Here is a 20027-nt window from a genome sequence, read left to right on the forward strand (position 1 = left end):
TTTAGCACTATGTTCTTGTATAAGAGTCATGGCTTAGTGGCAGGTCATACAGACTAGTGTTACCAAGGTCCTGGGTTCGAGACAGACAGTTGGAATTTATTTTTCTTTTGAAATGAGTACAGGACCTGTCAATCAAAGTGCTGAAGGCACCTTTACGCAGTTAAAGGGGTTAGTAAGTCTCACAGGAGTCAGGCTGTGTTGTAGATTCTGGTTGCTGCATTTATCTTCACTGTTTCCTGTAGTGAGTGTGTATGAATACTGACACCTACTACTATATTTCATATGTATTAATATATATATATATATATATATATATATATATATATATATATATATATATATGTGTGTGTGTGTGTACATATAAAACTTTCATATATGTACATTACCTTACATTATTATGTACAAGCTAACAATTAGCAGGGCTGTTTCTGTTAACACTAAACTAGTATGGGAATCCAGTAATTTGGGCATTAAAAATCTACCTGACATGCTTTGGGTAGTACACATCCTATATTGCCTTTATATTGATTCCTACTATTACATGTTATATTTATTTTAGCACTATGTTCTTGTATGAGAGTCATGGCTTAGTGGTAGGTCATACAGACTAGTGTTACCAAGGTCCTGGGTTCGAGACAGACAGTTGGAATTTATTTTTCTTTTGAAATGAGTACAGGACCTGTCAATCAAAGTGCTGAAGGCACCTTTACGCAGTTAAAGGGGTTAGTAAGTCTCACAGGAGTCAGGCTGTGTTGTAGATTCTGGTTGCTGCATTTATCTTCACTGTTTCCTGTAGTGAGTGTGTATGAATACTGACACCTACTACTATATTTCATATGTATTAATATATATATATATATATATATATATATATATATATATATATATATATATATATATATATGTGTGTGTGTGTGTACATATAAAACTTTCATATATGTACATTACCTTACATTATTATGTACAAGCTAACAATTAGCAGGGCTGTTTCTGTTAACACTAAACTAGTATGGGAATCCAGTAATTTGGGCATTAAAAATCTACCTGACATGCTTTGGGTAGTACACATCCTATATTGCCTTTATATTGATTCCTACTATTACATGTTATATTTATTTTAGCACTATGTTCTTGTATGAGAGTCATGGCTTAGTGGTAGGTCATACAGACTAGTGTTACCAAGGTCCTGGGTTTGGCAGTGGGAATTTATTTTTCTTTCTAAATGAGTACAGGACCTGTCAATCAAAAGTGCCAAAGGCACTTTTAAGCACTTAAAACCAGGTCTGCGCTCATTTGCGCGGAGCTCACGCATGCGCACTGGCGTTTAGCTCTGCGCACACAAGCGCACACCCGCGCTATTTTCTTTGAAAGAAAAGAAAAAGGGGTGACAGGAAAGTGGTGAAAAAGGGGTCACAAAGAGGGTAAGACAGTAGGGAAACAAGCTTGGGATTTGCAGGAAGGATGTAGGTGAGGCCCATAGCTGCCCATGTCTTTCTCAGCAACAGCTGTGCATTTGTATGTAATTTGGTGTGACATTTGAAACCTTCCATCCCTGAGAGAGGTATCAGGACAACATTAATACCTGTTGTACAGCCAATTGTAATTAACAGTTTCAATGTCCAGCGGACATGTGTGCAGCATGGACAGCTATGTATGGGGTGTAATTTTTTTGTGGGTACAGAGTGCCCTTTTTTTTTTTTTTATCAAGTGAGAGTGGTATGTCAGGTGAAGGTAGTTGGTATAGCTGGGGAGGTAGGTTGGGTAGGTTAACAGACAAGACAGACAAGACGCATACAGGGGCGGTGTATGACACATGTGGGGGGGTTACACAATTGACGGGGACGGAGGTTGGGATATCGAGGGCACATGAGCCCACAGATGGCAACAGTGGAACTGATATCCCCACCCATAGGCAGTTGCCACTGTTCCTTCACAGCCCAGGACGGGGCTGTGCTGGGGGCTGTGCAGGCGGGACAATGGGCATGCCCGTAAGCTGTGCCACCCGGGCCTCAAGCTGGCATAGGGGCCCAAGAACAGAGTCTTGAATCTCCCTTCGCACCACAGACCGGACACCTTGGAGGGTGAGTGGACGGGCTCCTCCGGCCACGCTTGCAGAGGAGGGACAGGCCCCATCCCCTGCAGTGCTTCCACCCGAAGGTGGCACAGGGCCACATGAGGAGGGTCCAGCCTGGGCACTAGTGCCAGGTGCAATCGCCAGATGAGGTGGGAGAGGTGGGTCCGCTGGGACCTGCCTTCCCAAGCATTCTAGGTTTGTGAGTATGTTATGTTAATTTGGGTTAGTAGCATATTATTCCATTCAAATTAGTTGTAACAGCATGCATTGGTATTCCCATTAAACAAATACCCAGATATTAACACCATTGAACAACAGGCATATCAATATCACATGCATTATTTGAACAGAAATACACAATCAAACAACATGCAGGGTTGATTAATGGCAACAGGCCATCAGGTTTGCAGGTATGAACAGGGCACATGCAACCACGGACATGCATATATTTTCGAAACAACAGGACAAATGTCCATGTTTAATGAAATGTTCACATACCAATATTTAGTGAGTTTTTTAATTTGCAATTATAGGGTGGGGTGGAGAAAGAAAATGATGACACATTCATAAATTATACATTGATATACATTTGTAATAGAAACACAATTAACTTGTGGGTGATAGTTTCCAAATGATTTTTAATTGACTATCATGCTAGACCTGTTACAGATACATCACTATCCTAGTTATTTTGAATTTGATCAGATACATCATCCTGCTACAATTTGATGACAGGGCAGGGGACAACTATGGATGTTTAGTATGTCAGACAATCATTCATTCTATCTGAAAATTGTTGACTGTCATCACCATATACAGATTTTGGCTTAAACATTCAAGATTCAGACACACTGAAATCAGTTTGGGATGTTAATTTTTAATTCCCACATGCATTTAGTTCTGTAGAACCACACTGAGGCTTATATATTCAGGGGTTATTACTACTTTATTTATTGATACATGACCCTTTCTGTCACTCTCACACATCCTGCTATTTCACAGTTCAGGTTGGTACTTCTAGGCTTTGTTCACATATTAGACACGTGGTGATTCAAACACTTTCCAGCAGCCTCACTTCTGTCATGATTCAGCATTTCAACAGGGGATATATCTCACATGTGATTAACTCAGCTTCTGAAGCTGTACTCTTGAGACTACTGCAGGTTATACTACATTTAATTAATGGTGGGACATCTGTATTACAGAACTATTTATTTCTATCAATTATATTTCCAGTTTCACTTGCATACTGATGAACTTATTGCAGCCATACCTGCAGACTTTCACTTGTTGCTTGCACATTCTATTACTTTTAATCAATACACTGCAGTGTTCTGCTACGTGCTACACTATAATATTTATTTACAAGTACTAGGTGGGGTTACTAACCTGCATGGTGGCACAGCCGCACCAGCCTGCGGTCATGTGCCCTGCGATTCGCAGAGCGGACACCTGCAGCTGTAATACAAGACAAGTAATATTGGAATACACATCTCCATGGTATCAGCTAGTTGAATTCCTTACATACATAAGTAAAATGTAACTTACTCAGTAGTGGGGTGTTGGGCATATCCCAGGCCTCCTGGATCCATTGGGTCAACTGGTCTTGTTTACGTCGCTTCAGGTCCGCATGGTGGTGATGGACCTGCTCACCGGTAAGTGGAATCCCAGTAGCACTAGTGAGATCATGAGCCAACTGGTCCCATGCCTCCGCTCTGTATGCTCCCCATGAGACCTGGCCCTGCATGAGTTGGGCCTCATGATGGTGAACTAGGAGCCAGACCATGTATCTGGACTCCTCAATGCCCCACCGCTGTGCTCAAAAGCAACGTCCCTCCCCTACTCCACTCATTCTGCCTGCAGGTCTATTCTACAATCGTTTATGCTGTGTATTCCCACCTATGGGGCTTATATATGCCGATTTTCCCGCACATTTCTATGATTGGCCGTTTTGGAATTGTATCAACTTCACAGAAACTGCTTTATCATGCTCCATTTTGAATTACACCCTATATATATGCTATTTCTGCATTTCTAAGTACTGCTGTCATGGCTTAGTGGTTTAGTACCTTGACTCTAGTGCATGGTATCATGGGTTCGAATCTGACCAATGATTTTTAATTTTTATGACTGTCTAGAAATGAGTACAGGACCTGTCAATCAAACATGCCAAAGGCACTTTTAAGCACTTAAAACCAGGTCTGCACTTGTTTGCGCGGAGGTCACGCATGCGCACCGCCGGTTAGCTTGTGGGCGTGGCACGCATCTCCGCGCAAACGGTGTGCGCTGGGTTAAACCTTAATTGGCTAGTAACACGCATGTTAAGCTAAGCACAGCTAGTTGCACACAGTTTGAGCCTGTTAAACCAGTGTTTAGCTACGGGCAAGCAATTTTCAGCCTTTGAAACACTACTCGGCTACGGGCACTCTGTCTCACAGCAGCTTCGCTATCAGTACATTTCTAAATATTTTTATTATTGTATTACTTGAAAATATATGCTCCATTTCATTCCATTTTACAAAAGGAAATACTTTTACATTTGTACAATACTGTCAGGGGCCTTTTTAGTGCTTATTTACAAAAAAAAAAAAAAGGTTGTTGTGTGGGCTCGAACCTTGCCTGCCTGCTCTTAAGCTGACAACTCTACTGCTATGCTATTACTTCTTGGCTTACTTTGCATATTTAGTTCTTATATCCTTTTCCACTGATTGCTAACTGCAGTTGCGCTAGTAGCACACCCGCTCACACGAAGCCGCAGTAGCAAACATTTACGGGGTTTTAAAAGAAATAAAACAGTTTTCATTTTCATTTTATAACATCTGTTCACATTTTACATTGCTGGTCTGTGGGGGCATGTGTTGTGTAGTGTGTTTATTCACATTTCCATGGCCTCTCTCGTGGCTGTTTACTTTCTGCCATTCTAGACTTCCGGGGGCGTGTCCGCTTGCAGGGCTTAGCTTACGGACATGCCCCCTACTGTCTTACATGGACCGTGTAAGAGTTACAGTGTGATTCAGCATGCCTCATGCACCTCATGCATATGCATGACATGCTGACATCACACCGTTTAACTGCAGCCTCCGTGTAAGAGTTATAACTCTTACACGGAGGCTTCCTGAATTTGGCCCAATATTTCTGCATTTTTTAGTGGGTGATTAAAAAAAGCTGTCTACAATAGATACAGTTCTGGAAACTGCACCGAATGAAATTAGAATGATCTTTAAAACAGAATTTGTCATTGTCTGCTATGCAACTTATGTTGTGCAATAATTTGCAGAACCCGTGTTTCTGAGAAAGAGTAGCTTTCAGGCAACTCATAGTCCCTGAAAAGATATATTGCTTGGAAGTTGTCGGGCTGCTGTCTGTTGACTGAGGTAATATCCTGTTGGCGTTGCAAAGTAAATAGGTATTGAAAACCTATGAGAATTCACAAATAACATCACTGTGAGGTTGCTGCATTAGTGAGAGACATGGAGAAGAAAGGATGCACAGCAAAATAAAATTGATATTTTGTAACCCAAAGAAAAATATCAATTAAATTTCATTAGGTATGCTGTAACTCACAAAAACATGATAGATATAGGTTTGCTGAGAGATGACTCATAGCCCTTAAACATGTTTACTGGTGGAGTACAAATGGTATGGATCAGTTTTAGGAGTAATTAAGCAGGTACTGTCCAAGTTTACAGATTGAGATATTTTAATTCAAAAGTCATGTTATTAATTTCCCTAAATGATAAGTAGCTCAAAGTCTATTCTTGGCAAAGTTGAATCCTTGATTCAGACTTTATGGAAAAAGGCAAATAAACATTTCCACTAACTATAGTATAAATGTGCTCATAGAATTATTCATAACATTCCATGATTTCTGAATATCTTATAACATAGATTCAGTCATTATAAGACTTCCAATGATGGAAGGTATAATATATTTGTAGTAGTGCAAATTAGACTGGGAAAAATAAACTTTCCACAGATCTGATGCCGACTGTTGAGTTAGATAGTAAAATAAGAGTTGACTATGAATAATCAGATAACTAAGACAGTAGAAGCATTGCATAATAGAGGTGATGGTCTGCTTAATTAACATGCAAAATAAAAAAGATACTATACAAAGTGTTTCTTCTAAAAAGTCTCTTCTTGTTCTTTAAAAAAGTCTTATTTGTAAAGTTAATGTTAAGCTATTGTGCTGTAGCTAAGGTTTTCTTTGAGAGTGTCTATGAATTCTCCTTAGCATTATGAATTAAAGATTTTTCTCTACCTTTTCTGTGTTATAAGATATTTTGGAAACATGGATAAATTATAGAAATGCAGTGTTATGTAATGTGAAAAACGTATTTTGTCATTCTTATCTTTTAAAGTGATATGCTAGCTTTGTAAAATGAGTGTTAAAAATTATAAAGGAAAAAGCATGACAAACCTTGTTGAAAAGACGTGACATTATTTGCATATTCGATCCCATAATGCATCAGGAAAGTCTCCACAAGCTGTCAAAGTCTTTCTAATATAGGGAAGGATGAGTCCCAGTTTGCTTTTTTTTTTAGTTTTGCGCAGTGTTAGTATCATAGCCTATGAAGGTCTACTGAGGCGGGATTATTTCTATTTGAAAACTTTATGCGTTATCCTGTTAATTATGTTTTTTGACAGACTTGACAATTTTTTACTATCTCTCTGGAGACTGCGTATATTGTAAAAATTAGACTTTGGAGACAAATTTGGTAGTCTTACTAATTTTTTAATGAAAGCATGGTGTGTTTTTTAGAAGTTAACAGTTCAGTTTTGGGAACAGATGATTGAAGTACACTTATTTTTTATGACATAATATTCATTTCTCATTTTGATTTATGTCAATATTGGTATAAAAAGTTGTTTTTTGTTATTGTAGTTATGAGGTAATGAAGATATAACTTATAAATTTCATTTTTTTAATAATGTTGGTAAGGTAAAGTCATTAAAGTACTTTGTGGGGATTTTCTTTTTCATTGCAACAGAATTTTTCAAAAGTAGAGTAGGATTTTTTAAGAGTCCCATTTCATTACATATCTTCTGAAAGTATATTTCAGTAAGCAGTAGAAATTACAGTCTTAATTTATCAAAATACTTTGTAAATGGTTGTAGACATCTGGATCCATCAACATGCTGTTGTAGCATGATATCCATATTTTAATGATTGTCTATTTAAAATGTAGACTGTGTGGTATTGTTCAGCTAGCTTTTTGAAAGGAAAACAGGATGAAACAGAATTTATCAATTTATTCAGCAGAGTTCTGTTTCTTTGCTTTGTCCAAGTTTGATTGTATTTGAAAAAGTAGTATAAATCTTGGCCTTTGCCCTTCTGTGATAGAAGGGAAGTTTACTTACTTAAGTCACCTCAGGATGGTTGATTGATATTTGTGCAAAGTGATGGAGTAGGCTTAAACATTGTGTACAAGTGTAGGCACCACAGCATGTGTTTGAAAATGTTGCATTTTTAAGTTCCTAGAGGGTTTGAAGCACTTTTTTCAATGGATACTTTCTAAGAAAAAACCCTGCTTTGCGTATTATGTATATTTAAACATTACATTAGTTAATTAGCTTAGAAATGTAGTCTTTGTAGCTCCACTTGTGAAAGGCTTTTTTTATGAAGAAATGGATGGAAGGTATAAATGGAATCACAGCAGAGTCAGATTCCATGAGATATGAGAAAATTGGATAGAATAAAATATGCCGTGACTCGTGACTCTATATACTTTTAAGGAGTATAAGATGATAAAATAATGTAGTTGCACAAAAGGGAAAGAGGCAGTAAAACTGTCTGCCTCAACTGCATTTGCACATTTGCCTTTTAGTGTTTCTTGCAAGTTGAAATGAATAACATATTTCTGATATTACTCAAAATGACTGAGGAACACATTGTTATTTACTCAATTGTGTCTGCATTGTTATACAAGGTTTCAGTTTGACATTATATCACTATGTGCATGGAAATGTGGTGTAGCATGAGTTTACATCCTGCAAACGGGATTTTTGAAATGAACAGTAGCATTGTGGCAAATATTTAAAACTTCCATCATTCTGAAAAGTAAAGCTTAAAATTAAGTTCAAATTGTTTCTGCAAATATTGCAAAAAACTGTGGAAAGCTTTGTACAACATTTAATATATGGTAAAAAAATAAAATTAAAGTTTACGTTACTGAAATTGAAAACCTTGAAAAAAGATTCTTTAGCAATTTGAATGTGAACTGATCAGAGTTAAGAATTCACCCTCACATTTGAAAATATTACGGTATATTGTTTTTCATATAAAAAAAGTCCTGCAATTCACTTTGGTGGTGGTAGCTATAATTACCCTTTTGCAAAAAGCAATGGAAGGAATATCAAAAATTTGAGTTATTTCTCACTTTATTCTTTATCAGCCTTTCCTAGTTTTCAGGGAGAAATACATTATTTCTGCATTTTTTTGTGTGTGATTAAAAAAAGCTGCCTACAATAGATGCAGTTCTGGAAACTGCACCAAATTAAATCTGAATGATCTTTAAAACAGAATTTATCATTGTCTCCTATACACCTTATGTTGTACAATAATTTGCAGAACTCGTGTTTCTGAGTAAGAGTAGCTTTCAGAAACTCATAGTCCCTGAAAAGATATATTACTTGGAAGTTGTCGGGTTGCTGTCTGTTGACTGAGGTAATATCCTGTGGTGTTGCAAAGTAAATAGGTATTGAAAACCTATGAGAATTCACAAATGACATCACTGTGAGGTTGCTGCATTAGTGAGAGACGTGAAGAAGAAAGGAGGCACAGCAAAATAAAATTGATATTTTGTAGCCCAAAGAAAAATATCAATTAAATTTCATTAGGTATACTGTAACTCACAAAAACATGATAGTTATAGGTTTGCTGAGAGATGACTCATGGCCCTTAAACATGATTACTGATGGAGTACAAATGGTATGGTTCAGTTTTAGGAGTAATTAAGCAGGTACTGTCCAAGTTTACAGATCGAGATATTTTTAATTCAAAAGTCATCTAATTAATTTCCCTAAATGGTAAGGAGCTCAAAGTCCATTCTTGGCAAAGTTGAATCCTTGCCTCAGACTTTATGGAAAAAGGCAAAGAAACATTTGCACTAACTATAGTATAAATGTGCTCATAGAAGTATTCATAACATTCCATGATTTCTGAATATCGTATAATATAGATTCAGTCATTACATGACTTCCAAGGATGGAAGCTATGATATATTTGTAGTAGTGCAAATTAGACTGGGAAAAAAATCAACTTTCCACAGATGTGATGCAGAATGTTGAGTTAGATAGTAAAATAGGAGTTGACTATGAATAATCAGGTAACTAAGACAATAGAAGCATGGAGATTTTCTACTTGATTGCAACAGAATTTTTCTAAAGTAGAGTAGGAGTTTTTTAAAGACCCATTTCGTTACATACCTTCTGAAAGTATATTTCAGTAACCAGTAGAAATGACAGTCTTAATTTATCAAAATACTTTGTAAATTGTTATAGACGTCTGGATCCATCAACATGTTGTTATAGCACGATATCCATATTTTAATTATTGTTTATTTAAAATGTAGACTGTGGGGTATTGTTCAGCCAGCTTTTTGATGGAAAACAGGATGAAACAGAACATATCAATTTATTCAGCAAACAGAGTTCTATTTCTTTGCTTTGTCCAAGTTTGATTGCATTTGAAATAGTAGTATAAATCGTGGCCTTTGTGTTTCTGTGATAGAAGGGAAGTTTACTTACTTAAGTCACCTCAGGATGGTTGATTGATATTTGTGCAAAGTGATGGATCAGGCTTAAACATTGTGTACAAGTGTAGGCACCACAGCATGTGTTTGAAAATGTTACATTTTTAAGTTCCTAGAGGGTTTGAAACACTTTTTTCAATGGATACTTTCTAAGCAAAAAAACCTGCTTTGCGCATTATGTATATTTAAACATTACATTAGTTAATGTGCTTATAAATGTAGTCTTTGTAGCTCCACTTGTGAAAGGCTTGTTTTTTATGAAAAAATGGATGGAAGGTGTAAATAGAATCACAGCAGAGTCAGATCCTGTGAGATATGAGAAAATTGGATAGAATAAAATATGCCATGACTCATGAATCTACATACTTTTAAAGAGTATGAGATGATAAAATAGTGTAGTTGCACAAAAGAGAAAGAGGCAGTAAAATTGTCTGCCTCAACTGTATTTTCACATTTGCCTTTTAGTGTTTCTTGCAAGTTGAAATGAATAACATATTTCTGATGGTTTGCTATCATTATGTTGACGTGCATTTGCACGGCTATGAAGTATTCGAACATCAGATGTTCGAATACTTCATATTACAGCAGGTGACATGAGCGAAGGTTTGCATTGCGAATGAACTGTGCATTCGCAATTCTAACTTTCGGTCATGGGAGGGGATCGCGGTACAGTGTGGTTAGGGAAATGCATCCCTTTCCTCACTGTAGTGATCTCGAGTTGGAATATTAAGTTAGGGGGTGTGGGGCACAGCCCCCAGAGGTGCAGGGGCGCAGCCCCCCTGCATAACTGTGTGTTTTGGTTAGGTAGGTAGGTGATTATGGGAAGGGTGGCCATGCTGTGTATCGCCGTAAATGTCGCAAGTGACATTTTCGACAATACACCCTTGTTTTTGAGTTTACTATTATTCGAAAATGTTCATTTTTGATGCATAAATTCGAAAATAAAGACATTATTTATTTTTACTTTCGAATTTATGATAGTAAACCTTTCTGATATCACTCAAAATGACTGAGGAACACATTGTTATTTACTCAATTGTATCTGCATTGTTATACAAGGTTTCAGTTTGACATTATATCACTATGTGCATGGAAGTGTGGTGTAGCATGAGTTTACATCCTACAAATGGCATTTTTGAAATGAACAGTAGCATTCTGGCAAATATTTAAAACTTCCATCATTCTGAAAAGTAAAGCTTAAAATTAAGTTCAAATTGTTTCTGCAAATATTGCAAAAAACTGTGGAAAGCTTTGTACAACATTTAATATATGGTAAAAAAATAAAATTAAAGTTTACGTTACTGAAATTGAAAACCTTGAAAAAAGATTCTTTAGCAATATGAATGCGAACTGATCAGAGTTAAGAATTCACCCTCACATTTGAAAATATTACGGTATATTCTTTTTCATATAAAAAAAGTCCTGCAATTCACTTTGGTGGTGGTAGCTATAATTACCCTTTTGCAAAAAGCAACGGAAGGAATATCAAAGATTTGAGTTATTTCTCACTTTATTCTTTATCAGCCTTTCCTAATTTTCAGGGAGAAATACATTATTTCTGCATTTTTTAGTGTGTGATTAAAAAAAGCTGCCTACAATAGATGCAGTTCTGGAAACTGCACCAAATTAAATCAGAATGATCTTTAAAACAGAATTTATCATTGTCTCCTATACACCTTATGTTGTACAATAATTTGCAGAACTCATGTTTCTGAGTAAGAGTAGCTTTCAGAAACTCATAGTCCCTGAAAAGATATATTACTTGGAAGTTGTCGGGTTGCTGTCTGTTGACTGAGGTAATATCCTGTTGGTGTTGCAAAGTAAATAGGTATTGAAAACCTATGAGAATTCACAAATGACATCACTGTGAGGTTGCTGCATTAGTGAGAGACGTGAAGAAGAAAGGAGGCACAGCAAAATAAAATTGATATTTTGTAGCCCAAAGAAAAATATCAATTAAATTTCATTAGGTATACTGTAACTCACAAAAACATGATAGTTATAGGTTTGCTAAGAGATGACTCATGGCCCTTAAACATGATTACTGATGGAGTACAAATGGTATGGATCAGTTTTAGGAGTAATTAAGCAGGTACTGTCCAAGTTTACAGATCGAGATATTTTTAATTCAAATGTCATCTAATTAATTTCCCTAAATGGTAAGGAGCTCAAAGTCCATTCTTGGCAAAGTTGAATCCTTGCCTCAGACTTTATGGAAAAAGGCAAAGAAACATTTGCACTAACTATAGTATAAATGTGCTCATAGAAGTATTCATAACATTCCATGATTTCTGAATATCGTATAATATAGATTCAGTCATTACATGACTTCCAAGGATGGAAGCTATGATATATTTGTAGTAGTGCAAATTAGACTGGGAAAAAAATCAACTTTCCACAGATGTGATGCAGACTGTTGAGTTAGATAGTAAAATAGGAGTTGACTATGAATAATCAGGTAACTAAGACAATAGAAGCATGGAGATTTTCTACTTGATTGCAACAGAATTTTTCTAAAGTAGAGTAGGAGTTTTTTAAAGACCCATTTCATTACATACCTTCTGAAAGTATATTTCAGTAACCAGTAGAAATGACAGTCTTAATTTATCAAAATACTTTGTAAATTGTTATAGACGTCTGGATCCATCAACATGTTATTATAGCACGATATCCATATTTTAATTATTGTTTATTTAAAATGTAGACTGTGGGGTATTGTTCAGCCAGCTTTTTGATGGAAAACAGGATGAAACAGAACATATCAATTTATTCAGCAGAGTTCTATTTCTTTGCTTTGTCCAAGTTTGATTGCATTTGAAATAGTAGTATAAATCGTGGCCTTTGTGTTTCTGTGATAGAAGGGAAGTTTAGTTACTTAAGTCACCTCAGGATGGTTGATTGATATTTGTGCAAAGTGATGGAGCAGTCTTAAACATTGTGTACAAGTGTAGGCACCGCAGCACGTGTTTGAAAATGTTACATTTTTAAGTTCCTAGAGGGTTTGAAACACTTTTTTCAATGGATACTTTCTAAGCAAAAAAGCCTGCTTTGCGCATTATGTATATTTAAACATTACATTAGTTAATTAGCTTATAAATGTAGTCTTTGTAGCTCCACTTGTGAAAGGCTTGTTTTTTATGAAAAAATGGATGGAAGGTGTAAATAGAATCACAGCAGAGTCAGATCCTGTGAGATATGAGAAAATTGGACAGAATAAAATATGCCATGACTCATGAATCTACATACTTTTAAAGAGTATGAGATGATAAAATAGTGTAGTTGCACAAAAGAGAAAGAGGCAGTAAAATTGTCTGCCTCAACTGTATTTTCACATTTGCCTTTTAGTGTTTCTTGCAAGTTGAAATGAATAACATATTTCTGATGGTTTGCTATCATTATGTTGACGTGCATTTGCACGGCTATGAAGTATTCGAACATCAGATGTTCGAATACTTCATATTATGGCAGGTGACATGAGCGAAGGTTTGCATTGTGAATGAACTGTGCATTCGCAATTCTAACTTTCGGTCATGGGAGGGGATCGCGGTACAGTGTGGTTAGGGAAATGCATCCCTTTCCTCACTGTAGTGCGATCTTGGAGTTGGAATATTAAGTTAGGGGGGTGTGGGGGGCACAGCCCCCCACAGGGGGGGGGTGCAGGGGCCCAGCCTCCCTGCATAACTGTGTGTTTCGGTTAGGTAGGTAGGTGATTATGGGAAGTGTGGCCATGCTGTGTATCGCCGTAAATGTCGCAAGTGACATTTTCGACAATACACCCTTGTTTTTGAGTTTACTATTATTTGAAAATGTTCATTTTCGATGCATAAATTCAAAAATAAAGACATTATTTATTTTTACTTTCGAATTTATGATAGTAAACCTTTCTGATATCACTCAAAATGACTGAGGAGCACATTGTTATCTACTCAATTGTGTCTGCATTGTTATACAAGGTTTCAGTTTGACATTATATCACTATGTGCATAGAAATGTGGTGTAGCATGAGTTTACATCCTACAAATGGCATTTTTGAAATGAACAGTAGCATTGTAGCAAATATTTAAAACTTCCATCATTCTGAAAAGTAAAGCTTAAAATTAAGTTCAAATTGTTTCTGCAAATATTGCAAAAACTGTGGAAAGCTTTGTACAACATTTAATATATGGTAAAAAAATAAAATTAAAGTTTACGTTACTGAAATTGAAAACCTTGAAAAAAGATTCTTTAGCAATATGAATATGAACTGATCAGAGTTAAGAATTCACCCTCACATTTGAAAATATTACGGTATATTGTTTTTCATATAAAAAAAGTCCTGCAATTCACTTTGGTGGTGGTAGCTATAATTACCCCTTTGCAAAAAGCAAAAGAAGGAATATCAAGAGTTAGAGTTATTTCTCACTTTATTCTTTGTCAGTCTTTCCTAATTTTCAGGGAGAAAGACAATATTTCTGCATTTTTTAGTGTGTGATGAAAAAAAAAAGCTGCCTACAATATATGCAGTTCTGAAAACTGCACCGAATGAAATCAGAATGATGTTTAAAACAGAATTCATCATTGTCTCCTATGCACCTTTTGTTGGACAATAATTTTTAGAACCCATGTTTCTGAGTAAGCGTAACTTTCAGGAAACTCATAGTCCCTAAAAAGATATATTGCTTGGAATTTGTCGCGTTGCTCTCTGTTGACTGAGGTAACATCCTGTTGGTGTTACAAAGTAAATAGGTATTGAAAACCTATGAGAATTCACAAATGACATCACTGTGAGGTTGCTGCATTAGAGAGAGACATGCAGAAGAAAGGAGGCATAGCAAAATAGAATTGATATTTTGTAGCCCAAAGAAAAATATCAATTAAATTTCATTAGGTATACTGTAACTCACAAAAACATGATAGATATAGGTTTGCTGAGGGATGACTCATGGCCCTTAAACATGATTACTGATGGAGTACAAATGGTATGGATCAGTTTTAGGAGTAATTAAGCAGGTACTGTCCAACTTTACAGATCGAGATATTTTTAATTCAAAAGTCATCTAATTAATTTCCCTAAATTTTAAGTAGCTCAAAGCCCATTGTTGGCAAAGTTGAGACAAAGTTGAATCCTTGCTTCAGACTTTGTGAAAAAGGCAAAAAAGCTTTTGCACTAGCTATAGTATAGATGTGCTCATGGAATTATTCATAACATTCCATGATTTCTGAATATCTTATAACATGGATTCAGTCATTATAAGACTTCCAAGGATGGAAGCTATAATATATTTGTAGTTGTGCAAATTAGACAGGGAATAAAAATCAACTTTCCACAGATCTGATGCAGACTTTTGAGTTAGATAGTAAAATAAGAGTTGACTAAGAATAATCAGATACCTAAGACAGTAGAAGCATTGCATAATAGCAGTGATGATCTGCTTCATTAACATACAAAGTAAAAAAGATACTATCAGAAGAGCATCTTCTAAAAAGTCTCTTCTTGTGCTTTAAAAAAAATCTCATTTGTAAAGTTAATGTTAAGCTATTGTGCGGTAGCAAAAGTTTTTTGTGAGAGTGTCTATGAATTCTCCTAAGCATTATGAATTAAAGATTTTCTGTACCTTTTCTGTTATGAGATATTTTGGAAACATGGCTAATATATAGAAATGCAGTGTTATGTAATGTGAAAAACCTATTGTGTCATTCTTATCTTTTATAACGATATGCCAGTTTAGTAAAATGAGTGTTAAATTTTACAAAGGAAAAAGCATGGCAAACCTTTTTGAAAAGACTTGACCTTATTTGCATATTCGATCCCAGAATGCATCAGGAAAGTCTCCACAAGCTGTCAAAGTCTTTGCAATATAGGGAAGGATGAGCCCCAGTTATCTTTTTTTAGCTTTGCGCAATGGTAATATCATAGCCAATGAAGGTTTACTGAGGCGTGATTATTGCTATTTGAAAACTTTACCCAATACCCCGTTAAGTCTGTTTAGTGACAGACTTGGCACTTTTTTACTGACTATGAGGAAACTTTGTATAATGTAAAAATTAGGCTTCGGAGACAAGTTACGTAGTTTTACATATTTTTTTATGACAGCATGTTGTGCTTTTTTAAAGTTGATATGTTAAATTTTGAGAACAGATGATTGAAGTACACTTAATTTTTATGACATATTGTTCATTTCTCATTTTCGTTTATTTAAATATTGCTGTAAAAAGTTGTTTTTTGTTATTTTATTTATGCGGTAATAAAGATATAACAGATACATTTTCATGTTTTAATAATGTTGGCAAGGTGAAGTCATTAAAGTACTTCATGGAGATTTTCTTCTTCATTGCAATATCATTTTTTTAAAGTAGGGTAGGATTTTTCAAGAGTCCTATTTCATTACATACCTTCTGAAAGTATATTTCAGTAAGCAGTAGAAATGACAGTCTTAATTTATCAAAATACTTTGTAAATGGATGTAGACCTCTGGATCCATCAACATGTTGTTGTAGCATGATATCCATATTTTAATGATTGTCTATTTAAAATGTAGAGTGTGGGGTATTGTTCAGACAGAGTTTGGATGGAAAACAGGTTGAAACAGAACCTATCAATTTATTCAGCAAACAGAGTTCTATTTCTTTGCTTTGTCCAAGTTTGATTTAATTTAAAATAGTAGTATAAATCTTGGCCTCTGTGCTTCTGTGATTGAAGGGACGTTTACTTACTTAAGTCACCTCAGGATGGTTGATTGATATTTGTGCAAAGTGATGAAGCAGCCTTAAACATAATGTAAAAGTGTAGGCACCACAGCATGTGTTTGAAAATGTTACATTTTTATATTCCCAGAGCGTTTGTAATACTTTTTCAGCGGATTTTTTCTAAGCAAAAAAACTTGCTTTGCACATTATGTATATTTAAACATTACATTACTTAATTAGCTTAGAAAAGTAGTCTTCGTAGCTTCAATTGTGAAAGGCTTGTCTTTATGAAGCAATGGATGGAAGATGTTAATGGAATCACAGCTGAGAGTCAGATCCCATGAAATATCAGAAAGGTGGATAGAATAAAATATGCCGTGACTCATGAATCTACACACTTTTAAGGAGTATGAGATGATAGAATAGTGTAGTTGCACAAAAGGGAAAGCGGCAGTAAAACTGTCTGCCTCTACTGCATTTGCAGATTTGCATTTTAGTGTTTCTTGCTAGTTGAAATGAATAACATATTTCTGATATCGCTCAAAATGACTGAGGAACACAATGTTATTTACTCAGTTGTGTCTGCATTGTTACACAAGGTTTCATTTTGACATTATATCTCTATGTGCACCCGAAATGAGATGTAAAATGAGCTTACATCCGGCAAACCGCATTTTAGAAATGAACACCATTGTGGCAAATATTTAAAACTTCCATCATTCTGAAAATTAAAGCTTAAAATTAAGTTCAAATTATTTCTGCAAATATTGCAAGAAACTGTGGAACGCTTTGTACAACATTTAAAATATGGTAAAAAAATAAAATTAAAGTTTTGTTACTGAAATTGAAAACCTTGAGAAAAGATTCTTTAGCAATTTGAATGTGAACTGAGTAGAGTGAAAAATTTACCCTCACATTTGAAAATATTACGGTACATTGTTTTTGTTTTAAAAAAATATCCTGCATTTCACTTTGGTGGTTTAAGCTGTAATTACCCCTTTGCAAAAAGCAAAAGAAGGAATATCAAAAATTAGAGTTATTTCTCACTTTATTCTTTGTCAGCCTTTCCTAATTTTCAGGGAGAAAGACAATATTCTGCATTTTTTAGTGTGTGATGAAAAAAAGCTGCCTACAATATATGCAGTTCTGAAAACTGCACCGAATGAAATCAGAATGATGTTTAAAACAGAATTTATCATTGTCTCCTATGCACCTTTTGTTGTACAATAATTTTCAGAACCCATGTTTCTGAGTAAGCGTAGCTTTCAGGAAACTCATAGTCCCTGAAAAGATATATTGCTTGGAATTTGTTGGGTTGCTGTCTGTTGACTGAGGTAATATCCTGTTGGTGTTACAAAGTAAATAGGTATTGAAAATCTATGAGAATTCACAAATGACATCACTGTGAGGTTGCTGCATTAGAGAGAGACATGCAGAAGAAAGGAGGCATAGCAAAATAGAATTGATATTTTGTAGCCCAAAGAAAAATATTAATTAAATTTCATTAGGTATACTGTAACTCACAAAAACATGATAGATATAGGTTTGCTGAGAGATGACTCAGGGCTTTTAAACATGATTACTGATGGAGTACAAATGGTATGGATCAGTTTTATGAGTAATTAAGCAGGCACTGTCCAAGTTTACAGATCGAGATATTTTTAATTCAAAAGTCGTCTAATTTCCCTAAATTTTAAGTAGCTCAAAGCCCATTATTGGCAAAGTTGAGACAAAGTTGAATCCTTGCTTCAGACTTTATGAAAAAGGCAAAAAAGCTTTTGCACTAGCTATAGTATAGATGTGCTCATAGAATTATTCATAACATTCCATGATTTCTGAATATCTTATAACATAGATTCAGTCATTATAAGACTTCCAAGGATGGAAGCTATAATACATTTGTAGTAATGCAAATTAGACAGAGAAAAAAAATCAACTTTCCACAGATCTGATGCAGACTTTTGAGTTAGATAGTAAAATAAGAGTTGACTAAAAATAATCAGATACCTAAGACAGTAGAAGCATTGCATAATAGCAGTGATGATCTGCTTAATTAACATACAAAGTAAAAAAGATACTATCAGAAGAGCATCTTCTAAAAAGTCTCTTCTTGTGCTTTAAAAAAATCTCATTTGCAAAGTTAATGTTAAGCTATTGTGCAGTAGGTAAAGTTTTTTGTGAGAGTGTCTATGAATTCTCCTAAGCATTATGAATTAAAGATTTTGTATACCTTTTCTGTGTTATGAGATATTTTGGAAACATGGCTAATATATAGAAATGCAGTGTTATGTAATGTGAAAAACCTATTGTGTCATTCTTATCTTTTAGAACGATATGCCAGTTTAGTAAAATGAGTGTTAAAATTTACAAAGGAAAAAGCATGGCAAACCTTTTTGAAAAGACTTGACATTATTTGCATATTCAATCCCAGAATGCATCAGGAAAGTCTCCACAAGCTGTCAAAGTCTTTGCAATATAGGGAAGGATGAGCCCCAGTTGGATTTTTTAGCTTTGTGCAGTGGTAATATCATAGCCAATGAAGGTTTACTGAGGTGTGTTTATTGCTATTTGAAAACTTTACCCAATACCCCGTTAAGTCTGTTTAATGACAGACTTGGCAATTTTTTACCATCTCTGAGTAGACTTTGTATATTTTAAAAATGAGGCTTCGGAGACAAATTATGTATTTTTACATATTTTTTTATGACATCATGTTGTGCTTTTTAAAAGTTGATATGTCAAATTTTGAGAACAGATGATTGAAGTACACTTATTTTTTATGACATATTGTTCATTTCTCATTTTCGTTTATTTAAATATTGGTTTCAAAAGTTTTTTTTTGTTATTTTATTTATGCGGTAATAAAGATATAACAGATAAATTTCCATGTTTTAATAATGTTGGCAAGGTGAAGTCATTAAAGTACTTCATGGAGATTTTCTTCTTCATTGCAATATCATTTTTTTAAAGTAGGGTAGGATTTTTCAAGAGACCTATTTCATTACATACCTTCTGAAAGTATATTTCAGTAAGCAGTAGAAATGACAGTCTTAATTTATCAAAATACTTTGTAAATGGATGTAGACCTCTGGATCCATCAACATGTTGTTGTAGCACAATATCCATATTTTAATGATTGTCTATTTAAAATGTAGACTGTGGGGAATTGTTCAGCCAGCGTTTTGATGGAAAACAGGTTGAAACAGAACCTATCAATTTATTCAGCAAACAGAGTTCTATTTCTTTGCTTTGTCCAAGTTTGATTTAATTTAAAATAGTATTATAAATCTTGGCCTCTGTGCTTCTGTGATTGAAGGGACGTTTACTTACTTTAGTCACCTCAGGATGGTTGATTGATATTTGTGCAAAGTGATGAAGCAGGCTTAAACATTATGTAAAAGTGTAGGCACCACAGCATGTGTTTGAAAATGTTACATTTTTGAATTCCCAGAGGGTTTGGAATACTTTTTTCAATGGATTCTTTCTAAGCAAAAAACCTGCTTTGCACATTATGTATATTTAAACATTACATT

General features: G+C 35.0%; 2 non-coding genes and 1 pseudogene across 2 annotated transcripts; all 3 read left to right on the top strand.

The window, feature by feature from the left end:
* The first annotated feature begins 6616 nt into the window (after nucleotides 1-6616).
* On the top strand, nucleotides 6617-6752 carry LOC122795167. The gene has a single exon (XR_006363774.1). It is a non-coding gene; the product is annotated as a U4 spliceosomal RNA (small nuclear RNA).
* Nucleotides 6753-15698: 8946 nt separating this feature from the next.
* On the top strand, nucleotides 15699-15840 carry LOC122795149 (annotated as a pseudogene).
* A 3161-nt stretch (nucleotides 15841-19001) lies between these two features.
* LOC122795144 lies at nucleotides 19002-19137 on the top strand. The gene has a single exon (XR_006363753.1). It is a non-coding gene; the product is annotated as a U4 spliceosomal RNA (small nuclear RNA).
* The last annotated feature ends 890 nt before the right edge of the window (nucleotides 19138-20027 follow it).

This window comes from Protopterus annectens, chromosome 2.part1, assembly GCF_019279795.1.
Source record: "Protopterus annectens isolate FY-2018-M chromosome 2.part1, PAN1.0, whole genome shotgun sequence".
Lineage (NCBI taxonomy): Eukaryota > Metazoa > Chordata > Ceratodontiformes > Protopteridae > Protopterus > Protopterus annectens.